Consider the following 20,185-nt stretch of genomic DNA (forward strand, 5'->3'; position numbering starts at 1 on the left):
GCACTACCCACTACAGCACCCGAGAGAGCGGATAGCTATGAAATTAATGAGATACCAATTTAGACCCAACTTTTTAATTTTTAAAACTAAAATCATTTCAAAAAATTAAAACAATATACTTCCAAAATTAAAGCAATGTTAGATGACATTTTTATAATAATGGTGATTTTAACAAACAAGAGTAATATAAACAAAGTCATTGTGGAGGCATAATCATAAACTTTAATTAGTTGCTTGGCTTTATATGACTTATCCAATGATAGATATTTTTTATGAAAAAGGCATTTTGTTACATAACTTCATTTCTTTTCATGGCATATCTTACATTCTTCATCCAACTCATATTTTATATTTAGTGAACTTAATGTTATTTTTAATTTTGCTGTTAATCGTATTTAGCATATGTTTTACTTGAGAATCCCCTTACCACCAGTAGTAAAATTCCCAGCAAACATGGAGACAACTTTACTAAAAGACAAATACTCTTGCAAACCACCTTTTAATTAAAACATGTGTGCTTTGGCATAGATATATTCATTGGCAAGTTTTGTTTGCCATAAAAGGTTTTTTAGTTTTGAACCAACATGGCGCGCCCATGTAACAGACAGCGGCCGTGGCGCAGCCCGTCGGGGTCAGGAGGCAGCATGCTGAGGGTGGCGTGCCGGGCCCTGGGTTCGATTCGGGCGCAGGCAGGATCCAGCTCCCAGTTCTTAGGGTGTCAGAGGGAGTGAGGGCCAGACTTCCCTCTGCCCAGTGGCGCCTGCAGCCTTGACGTCACCTCCTCCAGGCCGCCCGCGGATTTGCCATCAAGAAAGCAGTCACAGTCCAGCCGAGCCAAGGAGATGACCCGCCCCTTCCACGTTGCTCAAGGACGACCAGAACGTCCCTGCAGTTGAGAAGGTTAATGATGTTGTAAGAAAACTCTTGTCTTTGGAAATGGCTAAAAAGAAGGAGAAGCTGAAAGTCAAGCAAGACGTGTTGATGAACAAGATCGTGCAAAACCCTGCGGACACCGGCTCCCTGGAGGCTCGAATTGTCGCCCTGACTGTCAAGATCCGCAGTTATGAAGAGCACATGGAGAAGCATCGCAAGGACAAAGCCCACAAGCGCTACCTGCTCATGAGCATCGACCAGAGGAAGAAGATGCTCAAAAGCCTGCGCAAAACCAACTACGCCGACTTTGAGAAGACGTGCCGGGAGCTGGGCATTGAGTAATTGAGTACACCTCCCCCCCTTACTACAGGAAGGCCCACCACCGCGCGGTGGCCAAGAGGGCGCTGTACACTCTGGTTTACCAGCAGGTTCAAAAGCTGAAGAAGCAAAAAAGGGCCTTAAGAGCTGCTGCTGCTGCCCGGAAACAAGCCCAGAAGAGTCCAGAGGGGCCTGCGGAAGCCAGACCAGAGGCAATCAGGGAAAACCAATAAATTCAGTTCCCAGGATCTCAAAAAAAAAAAAAGGTTTCTTAGTTTTATAATATTTCAATAAAACAAGATTTACAGAATATATTATGCATCTTTATAATATTGAATGCTTGGCAAAAATTAGATGCTACTAAATCAGAGTCAGGGTAATCTTATTCAATTTCATCCTGGGATTTAAATTAATCTAATCTAGAATAGGCACTGCAATTCTTTCTACAAGCCAATACAATTCAAGAGAAAATATACAATTAAAAATTATAGCTCATACACCATTTGAATGATTTTCATCGACCAGTTCCCTTCTGATTTTTATAAAACGAGATCAGTTATCAGGCACCAAAGAACAAAAAATCATATCATGATGTGCTCACCTTCCCGATATGATCACTGAAAACAAATGGGTGCTTAAGCTTAAATGTCGTGAAGAAAATTAATGGTGCCCAGCTATCAAAAGATATAGCATCTGGGATCTTAAAGGCTTGAAGGTAAACAAGCGACCATCTAGCTCAGAAGCAACAAGGCCCACATGGAAGAAGCACACCAACCTGTGCGATCATGAGGTGTCAAAGGGATCAGGTATCAGGCATCAAAGAACAAAAAACCAAGTCATTGTGAATGGTGTGGGGAGTGCATATTGGGGTCAAGACCCATCTGTAGGTAACTGGACATCCCTTACAGAAGGGTTGCGGGGAGGAGATGAGCCAGTCAGAATGCAGTGTAGCAACAATGAAACATACAACTTTCCTCTAGTTCTTAAATGCTTCCTCCCCCCACTATCATGATCCCAATTCTACCTTACAAATCTGGTTAGACCAGAAGATGTACACTGGTACCAATAGGAACTGGAAACACAGAGAATCCAGGACAGATGATCCCTTCTGATCCCAGGACAGATGATCCCTTACCAGGAAGGTAGAGGGAGAGTGGGGTGGAAAGGGGGAACTGATTACAAGGATCTACCTATAGCCTCCTCCCTGCGGGATGGACAACAGAAAAGTGGGTGGCGGGAGACGTCGGACAGTGTAAGATGTGACAAAATAATAATTTATAAATTATTAAGGGTTCATGAGGGAAGGAGAGTGGGTAAGGGAGGGGAAAAATGAGGAACTGATACCAAGGACCCAAGTAGAAAGCAAATGTTTTGAAAATGATGATGGTAACAAATGTGCTTAACACAATGGATGGATGTATATGAATTGTGATATGAGTTGTACGAGCCCCCAGTAAATGATAAAATAAAGACTCGATCCTAATATGTTCCTATTAATAAACATTTGTGTACAAAATTGAAGTTTAATGTAGTTTCATATGCTGAAGTTTTGGGGGGGCTCTAGTCTTTGAAAAGAAAAAAATGGATGTCAAAAGAAACTTCTAAACATGATCTTAAAGGTAAAATAGCTAGTGTGAAAGAAAAAAAATTATATATATACATGAAAGAGCTGGGTAGGCAAATTCAAAGGGAAGTTTGAGAACAAGCATTGCGAAGAACTGCCCAAGGACCCGTAACTTGAAAACCAAAGGGAGAAGACATGCCACATCTCTCAAGTTAAAGAACTGAAAAAGTTTCAAGCCAGGGGTTGCACTAGTGAAATGTTCTTTGAGCAAAAGTTTGAATGATGCAGCAGGAAGCATCAAGTAAAGATGGAAAGAATATCGAGTCACTGTACTAAAAATAATTGGCAAACAGTTAACTCTTTCAGAAGATTGAATATTTTCTGAAATGTTCAAACGCCAATGGTATTGAAAGCAGTGGTCTAAGCTGCACTGGAGGCAACTGAAAACAAGCTGCCAGGAATTGAAAAATTCCATTTGAAATGCCACAACAAATCGATTCAGTACTGGAAGCACACACTTGTTTATTCTAGGATATTTGGAAGTCCGCTACTTGGCCAGTCGATCTGCAGTGATCCATCTTTTCTCATTCCAATAAAGGTAACTCTGAAGAATGGAGAAATTATCAAAAAATATCACTAATGTAGTGCCGAAGTAAAATTCTGCTAACGATGATTCAAAAACCATTTTAGAAATACAGTGACAAGACACTCCTAGACATTCAGCCTGGATTCAGAAGAACTCAGGGAGTGGCACCATATCATTGCTGATGTTAGATGAATCCTGAGTGAGAGCAGAGTTTCAGAAAGATGTTTACTTTGCTTCACTCACTATGCAAAGGCGTTTGATTTCATGGAATATAATACATTGTGTGAACATTGAACACTCAATTATGCTCTTGCAGCACCTGCAGAACCCGTGCATCCAGTAAGAGGCAGTCGTTTAAACAAAACAAAGGGATATTGCTGACCTGAAAATTTTCTAAAGTTATGTGTCAAGTTTATGTCTTTTTCATCATACTTGTTCAATCTGTTGGCTAAGAAAATAACTTGAGAAACGGGACCGTATGAGAAAAAACACAACAATCTGTCCTGGAAGCACGTATTGTTGAAGATCCAAGACTACAACTCTCAAATGGATTACCCCTCCCACGTAAAGAAAATCCTCACAATGGAATCAGGACGAAACATGGTAATTAGTAGAAAAACATTGGAAAGTGTTGTCGTTGGTCCAGGATTTCCACTGACTTAGATCCAGAGTCAATGTCCACGAAGGCAGGAATCAGGAAGTCACAGGACACATTGCACTAAGCACACCTGTTGTAAGATCTCTTTAACGCACTACAAAGCCAAGCTGTCACTTTGAAGATCAACGGATGCCTCATATGCATACATCACACTTAGTAAAATGAGTATCAGCAACAGAAGACGAAGACCTTTCATAAGATGGGTGTGAAACGGTGTCTGGAACACGAGAGTCAAACACAGGAATGATTGTGAGGACAGCCCAGGACTAGGCAATATTTCCTTCTTTTGTAAACAGAGTTGCTATGAGTTGGAACTCTCTGTATGCCATCTAGGAACAAAATCATGTCATTGAACTTAGTTAGATTCAATATCTTAAATTGATTTACAACTAAAAGAGCATTCACTGGCAAAGAAACAAACAAACAAACAGAAAAACCTCATGGAATAGGTGTATTGATTTGCAAAATAATTCTTCAAAGGTTCAAACATTTTTAAATTCTAAAATTCAATTAATGTAAGATGTTGAGGAGAGCAAGCGTAGATTACTCTGCTGAAGATCTTTATTGAATATCTGCTTTGTCCAAAAGATTCTGTAGTCCTAATATCCTGAGTGAATATGTGTCTTCAAAATGTTAGGTGTATTTTTCTTTCCACTGCTAGAATATTACAACTTTTGGAATACAATTCTTAAATAATGTGTGCACCACATCAAATACCAAGTAAAGTTCTGTACCAAGTTATTTTCTTAATATGTTAAGAATATTATTTTACCATGAAATTCTCATTTATCAAAATATTCATTTCTAGGATCATCACAAAATTATTTTATCTTTTAGGTTGAACTTTATTAAACTGAATTTATTTTAGCATTCACAGTGATTGCAGATATTTCATCTTCAAGAGAATGTGCTTGCAGAACATTTTGCATTTCATAAATTAGATTTAAATATGGCTCAATATTAACTCGATCACTTTTCAATGGGGATATCTATCTGATAGCACTGATCTAAATTGGCATCACTTAGCTGTTTGTAAAATTGTTCTTCTGCTAATGAAGGAAACATCTTAAAAAAACACTTCACTTTTTTTTGTATGCTTACAGAAAAACTTGGAAATGAAAATGAGGATTACTGATTTGGGAGAACAGCTATCTGATAGAAATGAAAGCCATGTTTCCCAGAGAGATGTGTAATGCATCCTCTGTAGCCACGAGTGCTCAGCTGTTACCTGTGAGTGCCCAAATCAACCAAACCCACCATGGTCGAGTAGATTCTGACTCACAGCGACCCAATCAAACAGCACACTTTCACCTGTAGGACAGAGCAGAATCGCACTGTGGGTTTCTGAGACTGTAACTCTGTATAGGAATGGAAAACCACATTCTTTTCTCCTGCTGAGCTACCGGTGGTTTTGAAATACTGGCCTTTTGGTTAGCAGCCCGATGTGTAACTAACTAGCTGCCAGATCCTGCTGCTTCATTGTGCTTTTTAATATTTATGAGCTCGTTGATATTGCTACAACTCCTACCAACCAACCAAAAACAGCTGACATTGATTTCTACTTAGTGCAAGCCCAGGTTTCTCAAATTAGAACTGTGTTCTTTCGAGTTTTTGATAGCTCTGATAGTTCATAAGGGACTGGTACCCTTATCAAAACCTAAACCCATCTCCCTGTGTTGGAGTCAATGCTGACTCACAGTGACTCTACAGGATCAGAGAGGCCAGTCCCTGTGCATTTCTGAGACTGTCACTCCTGAGGAGAGTAAAAAGTTCCCTCTTGGTCTTGAGGCAACTCTTACAGTATAGAAAAAATTCCATATCAAGATATATTTGACCCATATGATGTTATCATAAATTTTGTGGAAAAAGGTAATTCCATATCTAAACTTGCAGTTTTTTCATAAATGACTACAGCTGAAAGGGTTGATGAAAAGTTAAAATTACTTTTTCCAAACGATGCACAGTGAAATGTAGTTCTTTTTAAAAATCCATTAAGTAATGCTCACTTTATTATAGTCCCACTTTACTAAACTAAGTTAGTTCTTATGAGAAAGGAAAACCTCACAAGGAACCAAAATAGGTTGATTCTTCAAGAAAGAAACTTGAGGGGAACTTGATCAGTTTGTCAGCAACAAAAGCCAGGTCAGATCATTGCAACCTGATGGCTACACCATTAATTTTCACCAAATTAATAAACAAACAAAATATAAGGTTCAATCACTCACTAATGTAAGGGGACTTAAAAAAGTTGGGGAAGATTCCATTGCCTTTCAATATCACTTTTTCCAAAAAGTTTTCAAAATCATATGCATATATGTATGTATGTATATTTCAAAAACATACATATATGAATTATGAGAGAAATTTCTGAAAATCACACCATAATAATACATCTTTATAATTTTTAATTGAGAATTTTTATAAAATTAAAAATATAAAGTTAGCATTATTAGCTGAGTGATGTTTGTCCATATGTCAATCAATATTCATTCTCTAAAGTCCATGCATGTCTCTTCTAAAATGTACTATTTCAGAGAAAATACACTTCAGTTGCCTTTAACCTAGTATCATTTAATAAGTGATGGATATCCTTTAGACCAAGCATATTGAGTCCTAAAGGCAAAACTTTGAATCAGACAAGTATTTTATGTTGCTATAGAGATCAAGAATATTAAAAGTTAAATAATGACCACTAAACATTATAATGAGAATGCACCCATTGTTGATTTTAGGTGCTCTAGATGTGGCTCCACCTTATAGTGACCCTGTACAGGTGCAAGAACACAAAGCGCTGCTCAGTTCTGTGTCAGCCTCCCGAGTGTTGTTCTGTTTGAGGCCATCTAGAAGCTTCTGTGTCAATCCACCTCATCAATGATCTTCAACTTTCTTCACAGATTCTCTGCTTTACCAAGCGTGATGACATTTCCAGAACGGTCTCTCTTGATAATGTGCTCAAAGTACATGCGAAGTCTCAGAGTTTTCTCTTCTTAGGAGCATGCTGGCTGTACTTCTTCCAAAATAAATTTGTCTTCTTGCAGCGGTCCACAGTAGATTAGATATTCTTTGCCAACACCCTAATTCAAAGTCATCAGTTCTTCTGTGGTTTTCCTAATTCATCGTCCAGTTTTCTCATACATATCAGCCACGTCTTTTTAATACCATGGTTTCTGACAAGACACCTGAATCCTCAAAACAGCATTTTTGCTTATTATTAATCTAAATAGACTGTGCAATACATCATTCGGTATCTTGATTACTGCTCCTTTGTGAATTGATGATAAATGGAAAGAAAATTCTATCCTTGATAACTTGAAACTTCTCTCAATTTATTATCACGTGACCTATTGTTTCAGGATGGGTTATGCGTTGGGCCGATGACCACCATAGCAGCCATCCAAGCTCAGCAGTCACTCTCTGGGGCAAGGGGCAACTGTGTGGTCTGGCAAAGATTCACAGTCTCAGAAATGCACAAGTAGCTCTGGCCTATCTGAATATGGTCACTAGGAGTTTCATCGGCTCCATGAGCGCGCATTTGGATTTGGACTTTGCCTTACGTTGCAATCCACGCTGAAGGCTGCAGTCTGATCATCACAAGCTTGTGTTTCAAGTCTTCTTGGTGTTTAGCAAACAAAGTTCTGTCCCATGTGTAAAGCAGGTTGGTAGTAAGCTTGCCTCTGATCCTGATGAGGAGTTCTTAACATAATCTAGTTTGTCTGATGAATTGTTCCGTGTCAAGATTGAATGAGCGTGACAAAAGAAAAGTTTATGGAAAAAGAAAATTAGATTTTATTTAAGTTTTAGAAACTTTTAATGCCCCCTACTTCAAAACCAAGGGGATATATATATATATATATATATATATATATATATATATATATATATATATATATATATATATATATATAGAGAGAGAGAGAGAGAGAGAGAGAGAGAGAGAGAGAGAAAGAGAGAGAGTTGGTACATAATCCACATATCATACAATTCAATAATTCAATCATATCAGGAAGAGTTGTACAATCATGACTGTAATCAATTTTAGAACAGTTTCTTCTTTCTTATATTCCTCGTAATTAGCTCCCTGTTCTCTCCGGACCTCCCTGCCATACCTTCAAGGGACGACAAGTCCAGTTACTCTCTGCAGGGGTCCTCAGACTTTTTAAACAGCGGCCAGTTCACTGTCCCTCAGACTTGTTGGAGGGCCGAGCTATAGTTAAAAAAAAACTATGAACAAATTCCTATGCACACTGCACATATCTTATTTAGAAGTAAAAAAACAAATGGGGCAAAAACAGCCGGCGGGCTGGATAAATATCCTTGACCGGCCGCATGTGACCTGCGGGCCATAGTTTGAGGATGCCTGCGAGACTCACCCGTGCCGGATTTCATCTACTGAAACGCATACAAAAGCAAAGAGTCAACAAAGCTAACAGCAATAACAAAATAAAATAGAGAAGACACCTTCATTGAAAAGAAAACAAAAATATTAAAATCTACAACTTTAAAATGGGACAAAAGGGAGATCAAATGAAAGCCACAAGTGCAGTCCACATCAAATTTTGCCAGAAGAGTCTACAAATAGAAACAAAATTGGTAGTTTCAGGACCCAGTGATCCCCATTGAGCTAAGGTAAGCATAGATCTACACCATTATTACATATGGCATATACTCAAGCTCATCTTTTACTTGGAAAATGGTTGTGCTAAACGTCAAAAATGGATAGTCCTGTGAATTTATTATCTCTTCATCCAAAATGTCAGTTATTGAATAACGAGTTGCGAGGTAACAGAAAGACCAGATTCTGTGTGCACTGGTCTATGAGTGTTATATGAAATCAGTTATCATTTCTAGAGGGCAATGTGACAGTCATTAAGTCCTCTTCTTTTGGGGTGCTCCAAACAGAGACCTTGGATTGACACTGCACTTGAAGTTCCTCGACTACCTCACATTGGCCCAAAGTAGACAGGTTTGAGACAGCCCTTCGTTCAACAAATAGCCTTACCAAGCACTTCTGGAAAATTAACTTTTACTTCATCCCTGTCCTGGCTTCGGCTATTGTGAGATCAGGTGGTAAAAGGGCATGGTTCCGTGAAAACTTAAAATTAATTCATTACATTTCTCTGTGAGCCACTGAAGTCAAAAAGCCTAAGAGAGCGAGTTCTGAGGTGGCTCCACCGATTCCGAGTGAGAAGGGTCAGTGTAGGTCATGGAAGTGAATATTCTCTCAGGACAACTTTTCCTTCACTGGCCGGTCTGCAAATAATTAGCCTCAAGTGCTTTGTGCACAAGAGCCATAAAAATGTTCATTCTGTAGCGTGGTTATTGTATTCTTCATTAACTTCCTGGCACCTCAGCACTTTTAATTTTGCAATCTTGATCCTACTGTATTAAGTTGAAAAACAAGTTGAGAAAGATTTTCCTGAATAGAGTTGGGATGTTGAATTAATTATAAACAAGTTCTTCTCTACAGATTTTAGCAGTAGTACTGTTAAGGACTTAATTCGCCATGGTATTTTAAAGGCGACTGGCCGCTTAAAGCCAGTTTCTCTAATAAAAATACCAAGAGGTTTTTATAGTTTATAACTGCATATGTTAAATTCCCCCACTTTTATTTGGGTGTCCTACAAGGGGTAAGGGTATATAAGGAGATGATTAAACAGTCTTAACCTTCTTTGATGGGGATATGAAAAACTACTAGTGTAAAATACTTTCTTCATGTAACTTTTTTAAAAGCAAAAGCAGTACAATATTTTTAAACTAAAAGAATCATAATAGTATAAAAAAGAAAGTGAGTTATTAAGATTATCACAAGTTAGGGGGTTTAATCAGTTAAAAGAGATTGTTATATGTCAATGTACATAATGACTCCCTCCCCAAAATATAGCAAGGTTTTTGACTTTTTAATGAAAACTAGGATCAACTGATCTTAACAAACTACAGATGTGCCAGGGAAATGAACAAGGGCTCTTTATCAAGTGCTTGCTCCTCTCTAAACCTAAAAAATTACGAGCTCCTTACCACCTAGAAACATTTTAGATAGCCTTCCAAATTCTTTGAGAAGCTTTACACGACCTAGCATGTAATTCAATGGTATAGTTGCTAAATTTGTGATTACAAAGAAAACAAAAGTCTAATGGGAGATTTCTTCTTGCCCTTTAATGTAAAACCTGTTATATTATATTATAATCCACTTATCAATCCATTATTGCAATGTATATTCAAAACGCCTTGAAAATGGTTTCATTACCTTTGTGCATAGATTTTGGTTTGCTACAAATAAAATAGCCCCAGAACTGATCTAATAATTTTACATGCATTTATTTTACTCTTTTTTTCTATTGTATAATGAGAATCCTGTCACAGTAATACACAGTTATGAGAACACAATTATGTGATTATTTAGATTAGTAGATTCCCCCCCCCCATTTTTCATTTCCAGCCACTTAGTGGGACAAATGACAAATTACTTATCTATTCTTTGTTTTGAGGGAAGACTTGTCATTTTTATTTCAATTGTGGAAATTTCTTTCTTCAAAAATTTGAACAACACCATTAGGAAGTATTTATTGATATCCAACCTATCACTTATAAAATACTTTCCCTGAAGGAACAAAAAGCAGTGGCGGGATTTAATGAATATTAACATACGAATAACACCTTTTGGTAATTGAGTAAATAAGCACAAAATAGTTCTAGAAATGTAAGTTCTTGTCACCTACTCCTCCTTTGAGCTGGATGAACAAAAAACCTCTTTTGCTTATTCTTGGGTGTTGCACTATTGCTGAATCACTTGGGCCAGACACTACTAGTTGCTGAACTCGGATTCATGTGTCTCTTCTCCATACTAATAGGAAGACCACTTTCTCAGCCTGGTGACATCATGATTTAAAATTTATTTCTCAACCTCTCTTGTAGTAAAGAATGTGTTTATATATTTATATATATATTTATACCAGTGAGATTTAAAAAAAAATCTGCTTAGTACTATTTTTCAAGTGCTTTTGTCTTGTGATGGAGGAGCTAGACGATTTACATAGAACAGCCCTCTCATGACCATGAGGAAGAAGGCCATGTGCTATGGCTAGAAGAATACGTGACACAATCAACTGGGGCACTGGCAGCAGGTGGAAAGTATGAGAGCAACTCTGAATGGCTTTTATCTGGTCTAATTGTTAGTGGCAAAACTAAATCTTTTTGTTTCTTGAAACATGATAGGCATTTTGATACAGCCAAACAATACCTTACTTGTGGTATGGTGAAAAGCGGATAAAAGTGTAAACATTAACTATCTCTGAACATCATAAAAGCTATTGCATTGACGAAGTATTTAATTTGTGTTGCTGTTGCTACTACTGCTGCTTTTTGATGAATAATTAAGTTCCATACAGAACTTTAGGTGCATAGGAATCACTTTTTAAAAGATATTATATATGATGAAATGCAAATTTAAGAACTAGACACTTGAAATACAAAAGGTAAACTTTTCAAAATGCTTCCCTTCAAAGTATTAAAGGCCGATAAGGTGAAAAAAATATATTATTGATATGCTGTGGAGAAGAGTGGGATTGCTCTAAGTGGGGTTTTGTGAAGGAGACCTATGTGTTGGTACTGGATGTTACAAAGAAAGTCACGGGAGCAGGGACTATCCATGGGGCAGAAGAGCAAGGGCAGGGGCACAGAAGCCCAACTGAAGAACTAGACCGCAATTCAGGAGCATCAATTTGGAGTAGGTTCTGACCTTATTGGAAATAACAATGATGTCCTCTTACTATGGGCCTATCTTGAAGGCAATGGAGTATTACAGAATGTCAAGCTGAGAAGTATTACAATTTACACTTTAGCCGAACCATTCAGCAGAGATGTAACAAATAGAGGGGACAAGGTCAGAATGAGGAAACACAATTAGGATTGAATAATGATAGTCCAACCAAAAGATGACAAGGACAAGAAAGTAGCACAGAGGGAAGAAATAAAGCACATTACACAGAAATATTTCTTCACCAATTTTATGCATGTGAAAGTTTGGTGGAAGTTAGAATTAAAGGAGGGTAGAATGTAATAAAATATCTCAGTGAGTATTCTGGACCATTAAAATTTCCTGTAAATGATATCCAGACAGAGATAATACGAAAGAAAAGAAATGAACAAAAAGTTCCACAATATTAGAGGGACATTTGGAGTAAACTTTTATAGAAATCACACTTATTTTGTAATTAAAACTTGAAGTACTGCCTTTCACTGTAGGCTAGACCAAACCATGTGCACAGGTACAGATAGGACATAAAAGCTCACGACACTCAGAATCTAGGAACAGGAATACCAGGAGGACAGGGGGAAGGCGTGGAGAGAAGGGTAGGCAGGGGGAACCAATTGCGATGATGGACACATAACCACACCTTCCCCCCTCCAGGAGGATGAACAACAGAAACCATGGGGGAAGGGAGACAGTGAAACATGAAGGGAGACAGTAGGTTATGAAAATAATATTAATAATTCATAATTTATCAAGGGGCCATGAGGGAGGAGAGAGAAGGGGAAAATAAGGAGCTAACACCAAGGGCTCAAAAGAAAATGTCTAGAAAATAATGATGGAAACATATGTACAAATGTGCTTGATATAATTGATGTATGGATTGTTACGCGATCTGTAAGAGTCCTCAATACAATGTTAAAATGAAACAAACAAAAAAACATTTCTTTCACAAATTGAGCTAGTCAGAGTAAGATTATTTTCAAAATAGAAACATCTTTTTTCATAGGATCCTTGGGATACATATCATTCTCCAAAGGAAAATAAATTCTGTATTAGTCTGGATAGACTAGAGAAACAAATTCGTCGACACTCATGTGTGTATAGAAAGAGCTTTGCATACAAGAGCAATTGAATAGTGAGAAAACATCTAGCCCAGTCCAGATAAGGTCCGTAAATCCAATATTAGCCCATACGTCCAATATCAATCTATAAATTTGTCAAAGACTCACAAAACAGATGATATGTCACTGAATTCAAGAAGATCACAGAACAGTGGGTGGAAAGTCTTGTGGATCCAGTGGCAGTAGAAAGTCTTGTGGATCCAGTGGCTGGGATGGGTCTCCATGTGGCTCCTCCAGCTCTGGTCTCTAGCTGCATCAGTGTAGCTCCATTAGACTCATCGATAGTTATATCTTTCAGGGTGCCATTGTGTGCCTGGCCTCCAATGAGCTATTTATCTGTATTGTACCTCCAAATAAGGTCATCAAGCTGCCACCTGATTGGCAGGCTAAACTCCACCCCTTCACTCTTAAGTCTCAAATTGACACCAGATTATATAATTACCACAAATTCATTTAAAAATAACTTTTCTCTAAACAAGGATTGAGAAACCTGCTAGACCATCTTTATTTTTTTCAGTGTTCATTTTCTCTTCAGATGAAGGATAATACTATATCAAGAGTTCAACTAGTCAATCACTACTTGAAATTTTGGAATTTCCCAACCATTTTTACTATTTAGCCTTCCCACTTTAGGTCCTGCAATACTATTGCCAAAAATTTGCAAGTTTATGTTACTCCCATCATGTAGAGCAGTGGTTCTCAACCTTTCTAATGCTGTGACCCTTTAATACATATCTCATGTTGTGGTGACCCCCCCCACCCAACATGTGTCATCTTATAAATGACATGGGAAACAACAGTCACATGTATATATTTATAAAGCATGCAGTTAAATGTTTAGAAACGTAAAAGTACTGATGTTACTATTCAGGTATTTCTTTAGTGCCACCCAGTAAAGCAGTTTGATTCTGAGGCTTCAAATTCAATCTCTTCAAAGCCTCTCTCTTTTTAAAGTTAATTGTAACGCGAACAGGCACTTCTCAGTTCCAGATCTTGTCCTTCATGTTTCTGCAGCAACGTGTTTTACTATGGCTGGATTGTCTGTTTGTTTTTCCATTGAGGCCAAAGGAATATTGAATATTCATTAATAGCTGAAATATTTTCTATCCTCTCCTATTTGACAATACATAACAAATACCTATGTGAAAGATCATTTGCCAAATCACCAACTATACATAAGCTAGGAAGTACTGAGCAAGAAGCTCACTTGAAATTCCACTCTCCCTCTACTGGAGGAGAATGTAAGTGGTGTGGAGGGGAGGGCTCTTGCTGTCACGTTTATTTCCCTTAGGAGTACTTCAGCTTTTTTGCTTTTGCTTTTACTCTGGGTACCCACTCCTCACATACTGACATGGTTATTTTTCAAAGACAACTATGCGAAATTTGTGATATATAGGGTCAGAGCCCACTCCAATTTTGTCACTGGTATATTCACACAACACATAACCAAGCTCACCGCCCCCCTGGTTCCCCTACCCTTTCTTGGCATGTGTGGCTCTGGGGTCCTTCTTCCCTGTCATCCGCCAGCTCGGAGCCTTAGGGGATGAGGGTAGTGTTGCCTGGTGCTTACTGCCTCCTGCTACCTACTCTGGGCAGGGATCCAATTCATCCTGTCTGCCCCAACCCTGCAGCCTCATTCGCCCCCCCTTTCTCTTTGCTTTCTTCCTACCTCCCCCCGTGGACTTCCCTAGCACGTCCTTACCAGGGTACCCTGCCTACCTGAAAAGTTTTAACACCCTGCATTCTCACTACCAACTCTATGGTTAGACCTAAATGTTGCCAATAAGCAAGAGAACATGCCCCCTAGGCAGTCATTTGCTGTCCCTCCAGTGACTGGCTGTGTTTGGTCTAGTCAGTTTATTGAGTGGCTGGTGGCAGGCCATTTGGACACAGCGGTAGTCCCAGTGGGGCCCAGACCCTCCCAAGCACTGCTTGCGATCTTTTTTCAAAGTTGGCATAAATGCCAAATAACAAGAAAGTAGTATTTGCATTGAGGCCCTCCCTCTTCAGATCCTGTAGTTCGATTGTGCGTATCCTGAAAGCTTGTGTTCATCCTCTCCAACTCCATCTGGTTGGTTGAATTAGCTCTTCGGTATGTGTTTTCTTGGCCCACAAGATTGTCAGATTCAGTAAATAAAAAATATAGGAGGGCCAGTTAAATTTGAATCAGATTACATATATATATATATATATATCTCCCAACTATTGTATGGGGTATACTTGCACTGAAATTACTTATCTGATATTCAAATTTGATTTTATACCTAGTAAAGCATTAATCTGGCAGTGCGATATATTTTTTTGGCAGTACAACTTTTTAGTGAAGCTATGTTGTCTTTCACTGATTTCCATCACTTTGAGAAAAGTCACAGGGGTTGTGGCATTTTATGTAACCAAAGAGGGACGAGAAGCAGGCACATAGCTTCTGAAGGGCCGCCGTGGTCTCCCAACCACTACTCAGTGTGCGTATGTGGAATAGGAACATGACAGGGAATAATTATTTCCGAATCCTCCTTTAGAGGTATTGCGGCCATTGACTGTGTTTGCAGTATTTTTGTGATACATCAGTGCCCTGAAACTGCTGCGCTGTCTGCTTAGGTCGCGTGCATGGTCCGAAGGAAACCGCAAAGAAGTGCTTTCTTCCCTAAGATGCACCCTTGTCTTGGTTAGGTTTGCTGTGTGCTAAACCTGGCTGTTTTTCCACCACAGAAGTTCTACAGAGAAAGGAATGCTTGCCAGCCTCAGCTCATTGAAAATAGCAGCCATTCTGTGGACACTTAGGGTTTTACTGTAATGCTGGAAAGTACGTTGCTTTTTCCGTAGAAGGGTCTAGTTCACAGTGCGGAATGGAATCGGTAAGTCAGAGCCTTCACCTAAGAATGCTCGGATCAATGCCCATCTCTCTGATTAGAACTCTCCTATGAGCCTTGTGGGGTGTCTCTGCATGTGTCTGATTATTGCTTTATGAGGGGGTTATTTTATCAGATTGACCAGAAAATATTTCTCCCCTAAACTGATGGATTTTCCTGCTTTCCAGCAAACCAGTACTCTTTCATTCATAGGTTCTTTATGGTGTGGTCAGGCATTCTTCAATAGATTGTTTATTCAGTTAGATAACATCACTGCCAGATGGTAAATTACACCAGTTAGTTTGTTTTCTGTGTTTTAATTCTGAAGAGTTGTTTATCTAGATTCGGATTCAGCACATGTTTTTAATGTTTTTGTGGAGGCTTTCCATGTCTAACTAGCTGACAGAACTGCCCTTTCTGTTGGGCTGATAGGATTTCAGGACTTACTTCCTCCATCCTTTGTGCCCTTGTGGCATCTTCTGAAGCACTTCTCAGGGTTACCTCAGAATTTTTCTGTTAGAGCAGACTCTGACTTACCAATACAATCGGAGATCATTATTTCTTGAAGTCTTTATTGAAGCTTAATATACACAGAAGAAAGCAAACAGTTGTAAGGGTACTTGATGAATGTTCAGAAGGAAAACACAGAGCAAGTGAATTTTCATAAAGTGAATTTTCGGAAGCCCTTCCTGCTCGAGCATAAACTAGTTATGCTCAGATTTGAACTTCATTTTGTTTAGCATTACATTTGTGAAATTAGCCCACATCCTTTCCATAATTTTAGATTATTCATTCTCATTGCTATATGACATTGCGTCTTATGTATATATCACAATTTGCTTACACATTTGTTAGCTGATGAGTATTTGGAGATTGATACGGTGGAAATGTTTTTGCATAACTTTTGAGGAATATCATACATTTCTGCTGGTATGTACCCAGGAATGGGAATTTTAAAACTATCAGTTATCGCGCATGGGTTTGGATTTGTGGCAGGTCCAATCTATGGCAGTGTCCCATGTGAAAGCAAACTGTCACCCTGAACCATTGCCTGGATTTACCCTGTGGGTTTCAGGCACTGAAGTGGGTTTCACAGTGAAAAAAAATTTTTAAAAAACCCCAAACTATTAGTTGTCATTTTTATTAGGACCAGCATTACCAAACCACCCTAAACTTATAAGACAGTAAGAAAATTAGAGTGTACATGTGAAATAGGAACATGATAGGGAATAATTATTTCTGAATCCTCCTTTATAGGTATTGCGGCCATTGACTGTGTTTGCAGTCTGTGTGTGATACATCAGTGCCCTGAAACTGCTGAGCTGTTTGCTTAGGTCGCGTGCATGGTCCGAAGGAAACCGCAAAGAAGAAGTGCTTTCTTCCTTAAGAAAACTGTGGCTGAAATTTTATAATTGAGGATAGAAAATCATGCCGTGTAACAGGACAAGACAAAATGCTTGAATTAACTTCCTGTGACCTGATACTATTCTGACCTGAACACCCTATTAAACATTCATAGGTGATGTAATTGGTACTCACAATAAATTAATAATTGTTAAAGTAAGTTTTTTTCTGTGTATGTGTACAAACCACTTATCAGTTGCAAATGTATGTCATCCAGGCGCTCTGATATCTTTGAATATCTAGATAACTTGGAAAATATCCTAAAAGCTCACTGCCATCAAGTCAATGCCAACTTATAGCGACCTTACAGAACAGAACTGCCGCTGTGAGGTTCAGGCTCTTGACTGGAGTAGAATCCAGAAAATATACAAATAGAGCTAAATCAGCCTTGTGATGGAACTATACATGGTCAACATCAAATTCCGCATACTACTCCTGACATATCAATGGGAAATACTTCTCTAGAGTCAAGTGGTAAACTCAAGTCCAGGTTTGGCAGTTTTCATTGAAACAGCCCACTAATTTTGCCTCGAATCCACCTCCTTCTAATATACTTCCAACATCACTTTAGTTCATGAAGACCAAGGGATTATTCCCAGCTGTACTTGTTCATGACCCCACCTAATGAGATTGTTATCTAGTCCCCGCTGAGTCACAAACCACATGGATATCTCTATAGATCTCAGAGGGATCTCTCTCTCTCTCTCTCTCTCTCTCTCTCTCTCTCTCTCTCTCTCTCTCTCTCTCTCTCACACACACACACACACACAGTCTAGTTTGCTGTGTGCAAATTATCCCCTAATGAAGCAGTTCTAATCTTGTCTGATTTTTGTTTCCTAGTTTACATTTCTTCATTTCTTGGTTTTACATGTGTCAGTAGTTGCTTATCAAAAACTCCGTGGTTCGAATCCATTAGCTAATTGACAGGTGCACGACTGTGAAGATTCCCAGTCTTTGAAATACTGGAGCAGTTCTACTCTGTCCTATGGAGTCGTTGAGATTCAGAACTGACTGCAAGTAGGCAATTATGTGTGTCTGTTTGTTTTGCTCAGTGATAATGTTCATCATTATCAGAATCTATAAATGCCCAAGAGGTTGGAATTTAATGCAAAATTCAAGCAAGAAAATACAAATAGCATGCTATATAACAAGTTTTACTTTGACCAATTTAATGATTAATTGATTCTGCCTATTTATTCCTTTTGGGGGACATGGGGCAGGGTGGCTGTGGGAGGTGTTTTCCTACTAGCTCCTCATGCCTCATGAAAATTAACTTTTGAATAACCTTAACTATATGTAATTTTTATGCATATCCATGATCAGAATTTCCTGTAGCATAATGTATACAGCCCCTTCACAAATACTCAAGCTCAATCTTTTCCCTCTCCCCAATGCCTCACTTGATTTTACCAGACTCCTTGACAAGCTATGTGACTTTCATGTTTGGGTATCCAATATGGAAATATAAAATAATTTCATCATTAGTTCTCTTTCACAGAGAAGAGACGCACATGCCCACACACACCTGAATGAAATATCATTAAATTCACTGCCAGCATCGAGTTGATGCCCATCTTGTAGAGATCCTGCTGGTCAGCTAGAACTGCCCTTGGGGGCTTCTGAGATGGTAACTGTTTATAGGAGTAAAAATATCCCCATTCACCCAGAAGATTCAAAATAAAAAGTTGCAAATATTTCTTTTATGAGAAGAAATATGCATTAAGTATCTGGATGACTGACCTTCTGTTCTTCTAGACCAGTGGTTCTCAACTTTCCTAATAGCTCCACCCATGAATACCGTTTCTCATATTGTGGTGACACCCCCCCCCACCAGGAAAATTATTTTCGTTGCCACTTTATCACTGTCATTTTGCTACTGTTCGGAATCGGGCGACCCCGGTGAAAGGGTCGTTTGAGTCCCCCAAAAGGGTCGCGTCCCACAGGTTGAGAACCACTGCTGACAATGCTGCCATCTACCACCTCCTCGGTGCCCTCATTTATTTTCTTTCCTGTTTAAATTCCCTCGCAACATTGCAATCACTGCTTTGGGCCACAGTCAACTCCTTTGCTTTTCCACGTATTTGACCGGCAAATATTGACCGCAATTAAATCCAAATCTCAGCTCTCTCCCAATTGACCTCTTCCCAGCTTCTAGGAGCTAAAAACCAAAGCCATCTCCACTGTGCTCGCTTTACATTGATGAGCATGGTTTCTAAGTAGGTCCCCAGCACTGCCTAGGGAGCTCCAGTTGAACCCCGTACTCACCCACGTCACTTCTCGCCAAAATCGCATTTCACAGTGAAACGTCCAGAGTTTTGGGTTGGAGCTCAAACAGAACAGCGGCATCTGACCCGACGCACGTGATTGTTATAAACAAAAGCAGATCGTGTTTTGGTCACTGGGCGTTCGCCGGCGCTGTTGCTAAGCATCCTTTCAACCTTTCGCAGCTGTGTTCCAAGCGCCTTGCTATACTTTTCTTCGTTGTTGTGGCTTTTTGTACTGATTTCAGATGAAAAACATGGGTCCTAAGAACGTTTTCTGGAAAAAATCATCACGATAGGACCTGGTTAACCATGTGATCGATATTGTTGTTGATAACTTAGCTAACCCTTTTAGAAAACAGTAAAGGAAATGCCAAGAGCAGGCCACATTGGTCAGGTCCTAGTGAAGGAAGGTGAAGAAGAGAAACAAGTCCCGGGAAGCGGCTGCCAGTGGAGTTCATGGAAGAGGATTCTGCTTCCAAACACAGACTGCTCTCCATCCCTCCTCTCCACATCCCTGACCGCACATCCAGACCCTCATCCATCTCAAGGTATGGGTCACGCTGTAGTTGTGCAACACTTTCTTAATGCTGTGTTCCTTATTTAAAGTATATTATTTAACTCTGATTTTCTTTTTACTTTGAAATTTCTGTGTAATGTTTTGTATACAATGACAAGGTCAGGGTAAAAACTTGGTGGTCAAGAACGGATTAAACTGTTTTCAGTTTATTATGCAAAAACTTGATTTGGAACTCAGCTGCATTTTATTTCAATGTTCCTTCGGATTAGCGTCGGGGTCTG

At 39.1% G+C, this 20,185-nt stretch overlaps 2 pseudogenes; both read left to right on the top strand.

Moving 5' to 3' along the window:
- Positions 1 to 644: 644 nt before the first annotated feature.
- Positions 645 to 1,425, top strand: LOC142430750 (small ribosomal subunit protein uS15m pseudogene; annotated as a pseudogene).
- A 15,267-nt stretch (positions 1,426 to 16,692) lies between these two features.
- LOC142431216 (small nucleolar RNA SNORA42/SNORA80 family) lies at positions 16,693 to 16,817 on the top strand (annotated as a pseudogene).
- Positions 16,818 to 20,185: the final 3,368 nt, after the last annotated feature.

This window comes from Tenrec ecaudatus, chromosome 17 (genome assembly GCF_050624435.1).
Source record: "Tenrec ecaudatus isolate mTenEca1 chromosome 17, mTenEca1.hap1, whole genome shotgun sequence".
In the NCBI taxonomy this organism is placed as follows: Eukaryota; Metazoa; Chordata; class Mammalia; order Afrosoricida; family Tenrecidae; genus Tenrec; species Tenrec ecaudatus.